The sequence below is a fragment of the Euphorbia lathyris genome, chromosome 9 (genome assembly GCF_963576675.1).
Source record: "Euphorbia lathyris chromosome 9, ddEupLath1.1, whole genome shotgun sequence".
NCBI classification, from domain to species: Eukaryota; Viridiplantae; Streptophyta; class Magnoliopsida; order Malpighiales; family Euphorbiaceae; genus Euphorbia; species Euphorbia lathyris.
In genome coordinates this window covers 1,019,851-1,032,506 of record NC_088918.1, presented here as the reverse complement: position 1 = coordinate 1,032,506, position 12,656 = coordinate 1,019,851, and positions in this window count along the sequence as shown.

Below are 12,656 nucleotides of genomic sequence, written 5' to 3'. Positions count from 1 at the left end.
TGCACGATATGTTTGTTGAATCCTTCGGAGTGGACGAGATCGCTCAGTGGTTCCACCATTCGCTGATAGGCGAGCCTTTGGGATGGTTCCACTCGTTGCCCGACTCCTACCAGCGTGATTGGGAACGACTGTCTGATCTATTCCTAGAAAAGTACCAGAGAACTAAAGACAGGACCGCAGAGCGCTTTGCGATGCAGATTAGACCTATCAAGCGTCCGTTATCGAGGGTCAGTAAGTATAATGGCAACAAGGATCCGATGGAACATCTTCACTTCTACTTGTCGGCCATGGGGCCTTTGGGTTTTAAGGAAGAAGAGATCACTAGCCTGTTTTGCAATTCACTAATGGGGGAGCCGCTGATGTGGTATATGTCTCTCCCAATGCATATTAAGCGCGATTGGGCCGCGATGACGAAGAGGTTTATCAAAGAGTATACAATATGGATGCTTGCGGAACAAACACCGGACTCGCCCTCCTATGAGACACCTGAAGCAGTGTTAGCAATGCCAAGGTATGGTGGATACCGAGATCCTATTGAGCATGCAAGGATATTCCGCAACCATATGTATGACGCTGGGTTCCCTCAATGTGAATTACATGAACATTTCCCGGAAATGGGAGAAGCCTTGTTGTGGCACCAAGGCCTATCAGAGGAGGAAATGGGTCATTGGATACCGCTTAGGGATGCTTTTGTGACGAGATATGAGATGTATGTTCCATGGATGGGATCCCTAGAAGATCTAGATAGGATTAGGCAATTCCCCGAGGAACCATTCGTGGATTATGTTAGGAGGTGGAGGCACCGCTACGAGCAGTGTCATGAAACAATGAGTGATAAGGTGCAGCTCATGTGCATACAGAGAGGCGCAATTCCATTGGCGGCAAGGAGGATGAGCAGAGTATCCCTCAGGGATTATGATGATTTAATAGGCTGGGCTTTGTATGGATCAGCGGATCCCTTTTATTTGAATTCAAACGTTCCTCACGTAATGGATCTGATGGTTGTGGACATTTGGGAAAGTTCCTCGGATGAGGAGGATACTGATCGGAGAATTCCTATCAATATTTGGGATGAATCTGATGAAGAGCCGGAAATTGCTGTCATGACAAGATCAGGTCGAGTGGCCGAGGGAAAGGCACCCGTGGGTGAGACTGAGGTAGGGGAAGGATCGCCTCCCAAGCCAGATGACCAGGTCCTCGAGCAGTTGAAGAAAACACAAGCTAAGTCTACGGTGTGGGAAGTCCTATGCCATTCCAAGTACCACTGTGAAAATCTGATGAAAGAGCTGCAGAATTTGGTTATTTCTACCGATACTGAACCGGCAGCATTAGTAGGGGCAATTATGGCCCGGAAGAAGACCGAAATCACGTTCACTGACGAAGATCTCCCAGAAGAGGGGAAGGCTCACAACAAGCCTTTGTACATCCGAGCTGAAATTAACGAGAAAAAGACTAGCTGTGTGATGGTCGATGATGGATCGGCCATTAATGTTTGCCCACTAAAACTTTTGTCCAAGTTGGGGGTAGAAAGAGGAGATTTGACTACCTCGAAAACCGTGATCAGGGCCTATGATGATAGCCGTAGGCACATTGAAGGAGTTTTTAAGGCTAAGCTGAAAGTAGGGCCGCATGAAGAGGAGACTGAATTCACTGTGCTGGATATACCGGTGACGTTTGCCGTGTTGTTGGGACGTCCATGGTTCCACAAGTTGGGAGGCGTGCCCTCCACGCTCCACCAGATGATCAAATTTCCCTTTGGGGAGGAAATAGTGACGATCAGAGCTGAGAAATTGAGTTCAGTGGCGGCATTGGGAATTGAGCCTCAGCTTTTCTCCGGATTCCAAGTTTTTGGGATCTACGAGTCTAGCATGACCACCGATGTGGTGAAGATGATGAAAGGGGGTTTCATCCCCGGTATGGGCTTGGGAGTCCACCATCAAGGGTTGCCAGAATTTCCGGATTTCAAAGTCAGAAAACCCGGAGGGGTTTGGGGTATGAGCAGGGAGGTCCGTCCAACACAAGCGGTGAAGGAAAAGTGGGCCTAAAGAAGTATTTTGTGAACGAGGGTCACAGGAAAGTTTATTCGGGGGCTCCTGAGTCATGGACTAGCACCGAAGGAAAGATACTGTCGGGTTTCGAGATCTTCAATGATGTTACCGATTGGAGCAAAGGAAAGGCAAGCTGTTTCGTCGAGGAGATCATGATGTTAGATCTGAATGCGGAGGAGCAGGTCATCACTATTGAAGCAACTGTGGGAGCGGTGGACGAGCCCAGTACCTCCAAGGCTTATGAGAAACCTGAGAACCCCGATGATGAAAATTGTATTACTGCTTTATTTGAATCTGACGATGTACTCGCCAATACTATCAATGAAATGAATTCTGATTTCGCTTACTTGCTTGATGTTGATTCTGATCATTCCATGCATTCTCATTCATATAACATGCCTGTTGGTCCCTTGTAAGGTTGCAAGTATAGTTCCAAGGGGGGGTTAGGAACTATTTAAACTTTTTTCGCAATTAGGGCAGACTTCTTTTTCTAAGGAAAAAGGTTTTAACAGCGGCGCTAAGTAAACAGCAAGATACTACCTTAGTCAACTGGTGACTAGGTCAGTTTCTTAGCTTGAGTCAGGAGATAGCACTTAGAGTCTATTGCTGAGCTCAGATGTTCAACGCGCACAACTCTACTTGACCTCTTTACTTGGTCAGTTTTTGGTTATTTTAAGCAAGCAATATATATAAGGAGTTAAAGGTAAGAAATACTTCACTCAGCAGATTTATCCAGGTTCGGCTTCTTCTAAGCCTACGTCCTGTCCCCGGAACACGTTCCGAGATTTCGAATCCTCTACTGAGCTCTTTAAAGGTAGAGCCTCAAACCTTTTACAATCTTAGCAACTGAGTATGATAAGAGTACCTTCCTCTATACCTCTACTCAATCCTAATCTCACACTGAGTACTATAACCGAGTACTCAGCCTCTCATTTCTATCTCTAGAAATGATAAGTGTTTTGTCCTATACAAAGATTTGCTAAGACACTTTAGACGATTGAAACAATCACTCTAGACTTTTACACAGATGTATGAATTGTAGTGTAAGATTTGCTTTGCTTCTTGCTTGCAGAACTTGTGTAGAAATTTGGTCAGCGTAATGGCTTGATCAAGTTCTGTGTGGAGTGAAGCTTCTGATGGCACTATTTATAGAGACGTTTGGGCATCGGTCATTTCGAATTTCGAAATAACCGTTGGAGGGAAACGGCTACATGTCGTTGTCATTCTGACTTGCTCAGAGCTCTCGGCCAATCAGATTTGTGTATCTTCTGTCCTCGGTCAGCTCAGCAGACTGTCTCTTCTTTTATGGTAAAGTCAACTAGACGGCATACTCTGTCGTCTGAACTTTACCCAAAGTAGAAAGACTTTGTCTGGAAGTTTTCAATTGCCAGCTGCTGTCTTGTACGCTTTGTCGAGACTACTCAGCAGCTTCATCTTGAAGTTGTTCCCGAAGGTCTTCTAGATCCTTCTCTTTGCTGAGTTGCATTTTGTCCAAAGCGACAGCGTTTTAACAAACGCGGGCCGAGTTGTACTGAGTTGTTTGACTTGGGCCTTGACTTCCGTATTGGGCTTGGGCCTTTTAATTCTTGTGTCTTATAAACAATTTTAACTCAACATTGAACAAACACATTAGTAGAATAAATCAAAGCATTTGAACTTAGTGTGTTTAGAATATGTATTTCAATTATACTTAAACAATTTTGTCAAATCAAAATTATGTGGAAAGGTGTTTCAACAAACTCCCCCATTTTGATGTTGGCAAAACTATTCAGCGAGGAACTCAGTATGAGCTCCCCCATGATAGTTGACCTAGTATAATTTAGCAAACTCCCCCGTAAGGGTTGAGCTACTGACTTAGTTTTACTCTAAACATTTAAAGGTTTAATTGAGTAAGTCTAAGGTCAGTTTTTAGATATAGGTCAGCTTATTAAACATATTCTATTTACTCAGTATAAAGCGGAAGGTTTAATCATATAGAGTGCGCTGAGTAATTTGTTGTTCAATGGATTCTTAACAAGCAATGTTTTATAAGCACATAGGACAATGTCAAACATGTAATCATCATTTGATTCAGTCAATAAGATCTATAAGTATAAAACATAGCTGATTTAATTGAAGATACGTAATGACTCAGTACACAGTAACATGTATTAACATATATCATAACTCAGGAATAAGAATAAAAGATGCAGATATGATATATTGATGGAGGTCAGTGTTTACACAATAAAACTTATAGATAAGGCATATAGATTTCATCTGACTTGGTCTATACTGAGCTAGCCTATCTATTTCTTTTTCTTGTGTTGCGACTGACTTCGCTCATGCTGAGCTCTAGCTGCTTGTTCTTTCTCCCCGTTTTGTCAGCATCAGGAGGAGGAAGTCTGAAGGCATCAGTTAAGGCAGCTCGAGTCAGTTCTTGGGACAGCTCCTTAAGTTTCTCAGCGCTTTCATTGACGCCGTCAAAAATTGCAACTCCATCAGTTGATACCTCTGCGGGTATGTTGAGGTCAGCTGCACTGAGCATATTGACGCTAAACGCTTGAGCTTTGCCTTGCCAGATGAGAGCGTTAGTAAGACCAGCAAAGATTTGGTGAAACGTCTTCAAAAGGGTTGTGTCGTAATACTGACGTTGAATATTGTTATGACGAATGTGGTTGAAAGTTTGTTGGATGATCGTCTACATCTCATGTTGTTTCAGCGCGTCAGTATCCATCTCTTGCTTATTCAAATTAAGCAAGCGAATAGCCTCACCTATTTGCTCGATTGAGCACTGATTGTAAGAGACCATTTGCTCATTTGTCTTAAGTTGCTCGGTGTGAAGCTGAGCAAAAAACATCTTTACTTCAGATGAGGTGGCATAGTCGGTGTTCACAGCTGACAATCTCTGAACTTGTTGTTGTAAAGAGTTCAAGTGTTGCACGGTGGTCAGCTGTATCTCAGCCATCTTGGCTATTGAATCCTGCTTAGCTTGCTGTGCTTGAAAGGATATGATGACGTTCAGCAAGTCCTTGAGTCCCTTAACTTCGTTGAGAAGCTGAGTGACCTGGGAGAGCTGAGTGGTCTCAATAGATGAAGACCCAGCAGCAGGAGGAGTGGAATGTTGAAGGTCTCGGATCAACGCTTGAACTGAGTCAATGAGCTTTTTTGCCTGACTCAGTGGCATTCACATAGCTTTGAGAGCCTTCAGGGACATCAGTGTGACCGGAGGGAAGTGGAGTGAAAGGAGTAACCTGGTCAGTGACTAGAATAGCATTCTCAATCTGCACTTGAGTTGGAGGTAGAGTTGAACGATCGGCAGAGAGTTGAGTTGGAGAAGTAGTGATTCGAATACTGTCTGTGCTGACGGCAGAAGTGTGTGGAGTCAGCACCATGCTTGAAGAAGTAGCATGAACAGTAAGCGGCTCAACCTGACTGGTTGAGGTTGCAGAAGCATTTGGTTCGGCATGTTCCTGTTGAGAAGAAACAGAGGCTTGCTTTTCTAAGGGCGCCGATGTAGTGGAGGTTGCTTGGCGTTTGAAAAATTTCAACTTTACTGAGGAGGGATCCTTAGTTGTCTTTGAAATGGTAAAGTCAGGAAGAGTTGGTGGTGGCACAAAATCTTCACTGACAAACTTCTCACTGGCCTTAACCAACTTTCTTCTCCTACGAGGTGGAGTGACAGTTTGAGTGGGATCTCCTGAGTGAGAAGGAGAGGATTCATGTTGCTCATCAGCAGGTTGGTCAGTTTGCACTTGGACTTGATCAACATTGTGTTGGTCAAGTGCTTGCTCTTCTTCAGCATCCAACCCAGTATTGGCATGCTCAGTTTCATGCTCACTAGCTGTCTCCTTAGAGTCCTCAGCGTCATCCTGACCCCTGGCTTCTTCTTCTTCTTCTTCTGACTCAGTACTATCACCATCAAGTTCTTCCTCAACTTGAGAGATGAAGTGGTCATCCAGTTGTACCTCGTGTTCTTCGGACTCAGCTATTGTACCTTGACACTGAGTGAAGTGAGAATCACCCGGTACAACAAAATCTGTTGGTATGGCGTCGAGGGGAGTCAATGTTGAAGGCTTCTGCTTCTTCTGAGGTTGCTCAGAAGCTTCCTTAGTTCCAGGCTCACCTTGCCTGCTTCTTTTCTCAGCTGACTTACCAGCTGACTTCTGCCTCTTTGCTGGAGACTCAACATTTGTGGAAGGAGTCTCAGCAGTTTTTCTTTTTCGGGAAGCTGGGGCCTTAGTCCTTCTTCCTTTCTTTGGCTCAGCAGTTCCCTCAGCTTGGCCAGCAGCAGCAGCAACTTTACCTTTCTTCAAAGGCTGTCCAAATTTCAATGCCCTCAGCGAGGCAGCTGTTATCTCAGATCCTCGAGTCGTCTCCTCACCTTTGAGGTCAACTTTATGGTCGATGAGGATTCTGGTAATGATTGGCCCTAGCCTCAGCGTACCAGTGCTGTGTAGGAAGCCAGCGATAAGAAAAACTGGAAGGTTGATGGGAGTGTACGTCAGCATATGCCATATAAAGCATTGCTCGAAATTGGTTGCTGATGTAGTGCAGTTGATCTTGGGGTATATGAAGTAGGTCAGCAAGTAATGAGCCATCTTCTAGTGCTGACCCATTGATGAAGCTGAGACTTCTCCTGAGTAGCCCTCAGGTTTGCAGAAGTGGTGGTCATACTCAATGCCATCCTGATCTCCAGATCTTCTCAGCCTTGCTCCCTCAGTTTTCAACTTGAGCAGATTTCCTATGTAGAGAGGGTTGATGAAGATGGTTTTCTCTTTAACCACAGTGCACAGGTAGTCAGTGTTGTCATTTGCAACTTTGAGATTGTGGTAGAATTCCCTCACAAGGTCAGGGTAAGTATAATCCCTAACCGAAAACAGCTCCGTCCAGCCGTTTTTTGAGATCCACTCGCAGAAAGGTTGTTCGTTTTGTACGAAGTTTTCTGATACCCATCTCGAGGGTTCAACTTTCCATTCGCGGACGTTCTCAAAAACCTTGGAGTAGGTTCTGATTTTTACGGGTTTTTCCTGACCAGCTTTTCCTTTGCTGGGTGTTGGAGGATTCCTTGTAGGTTCATCGGAGCTGGACTTTTGGTGGCCGGCATCGGAGATATTGTAGGAAACCTTAGTCATAGTTTTAGGATGGGAAAGCTAAGAAGGATTTTTTAGAGAGAAGGGATTTCTTTGCCTTAGAATTCGATAAGCGTAAAGAATAAAAAATGGGGAAATACCCATGATTTATAGAGGTGATGTGTGGTGTGGATTTAATCGAATCCATGTGTCAGTTTTGCCTTGGGATTTTGAACTGACAAAGATCCTGGCATTTATGACACATACGGCGTATACGTCATCCTAGGGCTATACACGTGCTTTTGCATTTATTCTAATGGATATAACACTCAGCATTTAGAATACTAAGCGTTTGATATTCTGAGTGGTCAGTATTGCATAAAGGGATGATTTCTAAGTTCAAGTTTAAACTAATTTACTCAGTGTGCAAGTTTACTCAGTATTTGATGTTCAGTCAGTTTCGATGAGTTACTCAGCAAACAATCATTCAGCATAGTAATTCACTCAGCATGCATATTCATTTAGTTCAGGAATTTACTGAAGAGGATTGAACATATCAATAGCTTCTCTCAGCATGCTGAACTGCTCACGAGCCAGTGGCTTCGTGAAGATATCCGCAAGCTGTTCGTCCGTTGGGACAAAGGTCAGCTTGATCTCACCCTTGAGTATATGGTCTTTAATGAAGTGTTGTCTGATGCTGACATGCTTCATTCTGCTGTGTTGAATTGGGTTCTTAGAAAGATCAATTGCACTTTTATTGTCACACTTGACTTCAATTGTCTTCATTTGAACACCATAGTCTTCAAGCTGTTGCTTAATCCATAGGACTTGAGCAACACAATGACCAGCAGCAAACTCAGCTTCAGTGGTAGACAAGGCTACTGACGCCTGCTTTTTACTGAACCAGGATACAGGACAGCTTCCTAAGAAGTGACATCCTCTAGAGGTGCTTTTACGTTCCAGCTTATCTCGTCCATAGTCAGCGTCAGTGTATCCGATGAGTGTAAAATCATGAGTATTTGGATACCATAGACCTGCGTTCACTGAGCTTTGCAAATATCTAAGGATTCTTTTTACAGCAATGTAATGAGATTCCTTAGGGTTAGATTGATATCTAGCACAGTAGCATACTGAAAACTGAATGTCCGGTCTACTGGCTGTTAAGTAAAGTAGAGAGCCTATCATACCTCGATATAATTTGCTGTCTACTGACTTACCATTCTCGTCAGCGCAGAGGACAGTGTCAGTGCCCATAGGAGTGGATATTGGCTTGCAATTTTCCAAGTCATATTTCTTTAATATCTCCTTGGCATATTTGGCTTGATTGATGAAGATGCCATTCTTTCCTTGTTTAATTTGAAGACCGAAGAAGAAGTTGAGTTCTCCCATCATGGACATTTCAAACTCAGTCTGCATTTGTTTGCTAAACTCCTTGCACATTGATTCGTTAGTTGCACCAAATATTATATCATCAACATAAATTTGGGCCAGCAGGGTATCTTTACCCTTTCTCTTAATGAATAAGGTTGTATCAGCTCTACCCCTGACGTAATTTCTAGTCAGCAGGAAACTGGTCAGCCTCTCATACCAATCACGTGGTGCTTGCTTGAGGCCGTACAGAGCCTTTTTGAGTTTATAAACGTGGTTAGGGAATTTATGATCCTCAAAACCTGGAGGTTGATTAACATAAACCTCCTCATTTATAACTCCATTAAGAAATGCACTTTTGACATCCATTTGGAATAATTTAAAGTTCGTGTAAGATGCATATGCACATAGAATTCTAATTGCCTCTAGCCTTGCCACTGGGGCAAAGGTCTCACCGTAGTCAATACCTTCTTGCTGACTGTAGCCCTGAGCTACAAGCCTTGCTTTGTTCCTGACTACATTCCCTTGTTCATCCATCTTGTTTCTGAAGACCCATCTTGTTCCAATGGTCTTTTGACTCTTTGGATGAGGCACTAGCTCCCATACATCGTTTCTTCTGAATTGATCAAGCTCCTCTTGCATTGCGTTCATCCAGAATTCATCGTACTCAGCTTCAGCGAAATTCTTCGGTTCTTGAACTGAGACGAAAGCAACATTGCTGAGGTACTTCTTGAGTTGATTCCTCGTCATCAGGGTATTCCCAGCAGAATCAAGGATTGCACTTTCTGAGTGCCCTCTTGGGATCCTTATCTCTTTAGGTAGATTTATGTCTTGTGCTGTTTCTGTTTCAACAATCTCTGCAGAAGTAGATAGGTCAGTAAAAGTAATCTTAGGTTCACTCTTACTCTTGGTCAGCCCTTTAGTGAATAACTCAGTAGCTGGTTCTTGGTCAGCGGTGGTTATTGAGTGTGGATCATCTTCGGTCAGCGGCTGGTATCTACCTGCAGGGTTAGTTTCGTCGAACTCTACATGTACTGACTCTTCTAAAACTCGAGTTCGCTTATTAAAAACTCTGTATGCTTTGCTGTTTGTTGAGTAGCCCAAAAAGATAGCCTCATCAGCTTTTGAATCAAACTTTGCTAAGCTATCTTTGGTATTTAAAATAAAACATCTACAGCCAAAGGCACGAAAGTATCCAATATTGGGCTTTCATCCTTTCCAAAGTTCATAGGGGGTTTTCTTTAATATAGGTCTAACTAGAGCCCTATTAAGAATATAGCATGCTGTGTTGACAGCCTCTCCCCAAAAGTACTTTGGAAGCCTATGCTCATCCAGCATTGTCCTGGCTATTTCAACCAGAGTTCTGTTCTTCCTTTCTACAACCCCATTTTACTGAGGTGTTCTAGGAGCAGAAAAATTGTGGTCAATGCCGCTGGCTTCACAGAATTCAACAAACTTTTGGTTTTTGAATTCTCCACCATTATCACTACGGATGTGAGCTAATTTTAGGTCTTTTTCATTTTCAATTTTTCTAACCAAATTTGAAAATGTCTCAAAGGTTTCATCCTTGCTGGTCAGCAAGATGACCCACGTGTACCGAGAGAAGTCATCTACAATGACCAAGGAAAATCTTCTTCCACCCAGACTCAGCGGCTGGACTGGACCGAAGAGATCCAAGTGTAGTAACTCTAACGGACGCTTAGTTGAGACAATGTTTTTGCTATGAAAGGATTGTTTGGTTTGTTTTCCAGCTTGGCAAGCGTGGCATAACTGATCTTTTTCAAATTTAAGTTCGGGCAGTCCCTCAACCAATTGCTTTCTTGCTAATTTGTCCAGGAGGTCCATGCTTACATGACCAAGTCTCCTGTGCCATAGCCAGGAATTCTCTTCCTTTGATACTAAGCACACAGTTTTTGAAAACTTTTTCTCTAAGTCTAGCATAAAGACATTATCTATTCGAGGGGCAGTTAATATTAACTCATTTGTTTTACCCTCGTATATTTTACATCCAGTAGCATCAAATATAACTTTTCTCCCATTGTCACATAGCTGAGCTACGCTGAGTAAGTTATATTTGAGTCCGCTGACTAGGGAGACAGATTCAATAGTAGGATTACCTCCAATGGTTCCTGACCCTACTATCTTACCCTTCTTTTTGTCTCCAAAACTTACGCTCCCTCCTTGTTTACGCTTAAACATGATGAACTGAGTTTCATCACCCGTCATATGCCTTGAGCATGCGCTGTCAATATACCACATCTTTGACTTCTCAGCACACCTCAGGCTTACCTGTATTGTAACTAGTTACTCTTAGGTACCTAATTCTTTTTGGGTCCTTGCTTGTTAGGTGCAACAGGTAAAGCATCATATTTTATTTTATGGCGACATACATGGACAGTATGGCCATTCTTTCCACAAAAGTCACAGCTGACCTTTTGTTTAGGATGTTTCACTGACTTGTCAGCACCCCAGTGCTGAGCGTGCCAGCACACCTTAGTGGTGTGTCCTTTCTTCCCACAAAAGTCACACTGGACTTTTCGCTGGGGATTCCATCTCTGCTGAGTACCTTGGTACTGAGTTCTCAGAGGAATGTTTCTTTTAATTGGAACCTTTAATTGGTTCTGGATAGTTGTGACTTCCTTTCTCAGTTTCTTTGAAACTGATTGGACTTCAGAGACAGACTCATGTATGATTTTCATGTTATCATGCAACATTGAGTTGTCCTGAAGAAGGTATCTGAGGTCACTCAGTTTGACCTCTTCAACCTCATCACAGCGCCTGCTGAGTGCTCTAATTTTCTTATTACACTTTTTGATAAGTGTATAGAGATCACTCAGGGCATTACCCATTTCGTTTCTGAGCAGAGAAAGTGATATTACCTCATTTGATTGCTCCTCATCGTCAGTTTCAACGGAGGGGTCAGCATGATCAGAGACGCATGGCTCAGCAAGTTCGTCAGCCATGAAGCATATCTTCGCTGACTCGGTGGCCTCAGCTTCTGTTGATGAAGACTCATCACTGTCGCTCCATGTAGCCACCATTGCCTTTTTGCCACTCTTCTTATCTTTCCTCAGTGTGGGGCAGCTTGACTTAATATGGCCGGTTTGATGGCACTCAAAGCATGTAATGGGCTTTGAGCTGTCCTTTTTGTATTTGCTGTCGCTTGAGTTAGCTTTATACTTATCAAACTTTCTGTAAGGCTTCTTGGAGTATTCATCATTTTTCCTGAATAGCCTTTTCATCTTCCTTGTGAACATGGCCATCTCCTCATCATCAGTTGAGCTCCCGTCAGTGGAGTCAGCTTTCATGACAAGGGATTTCTACTTCTTGTCTTCAGCTTTTTCCTTCACCTCAAAGTTTTTCATGGATATTTCATGGGTCAGCAACGAGCCGATGAGTTCGTCATATTTGTAGGTGGTCAAATCCTGAGCTTCCTCAACCGCTGTCTTCTTTGCTTGCCAGTCTTTAGGAAGACTCCTGAGTATCTTTTTGACTTGTTCTTCCTCAGTGAAGATTTTCCCAAGTCTCTTGAGCTCATTAATGATGTTGGTAAACCTTGCATTCATGTCTGAAATGCCCTCATCATTGTTCATCTCGAACAGCTCGTACAGTCTCATCTGCTGATTCACCTTGGACTCCTTTACTTTATTGGTTCCCTCGTAGGTGACTTCCAGCTTATTCCAGATCTCTTGCGCCGACTCACAACCTGAGATTTTATTATATTCTGCAGCATCGAGCGCACAGTGAAGCATATTGATAGCCGAAGCATGAATTTGAAGCTTCTTAAGATCATCCTCTGTCCATTTGGCCTCAGCTTTTACAACTGTTTGGCCCTCCACAACTTCGACAGGTACAAATGGGCCTTGGACTATAGATAGCCAGGCACTCATGTTTGTAGCCTGAATGAAATTTTTCATCCTATTCTTCCAAAAGGTATAGTTTGACCCGAAGAATAGGGGAGGTCTAGTAATGGACAGCCTCTCAGGCAGTATCTGAGTTGTTTGGTTTCCAGGGAGAAACCAAGTGCTGTTTTCGCCCATGGTAGGGATCAGCTCAAGGTTGTTAGACCTTTTACAGTGAGCTTTTGATGCTCTGATACCACTTGTTGGTCCCTTGTAAGGTTGCAAGTATAGTTCCAAGGGGGGGTTAGGAACTATTTAAACTTTTTTCGCAATTAGAGCAGACTTCT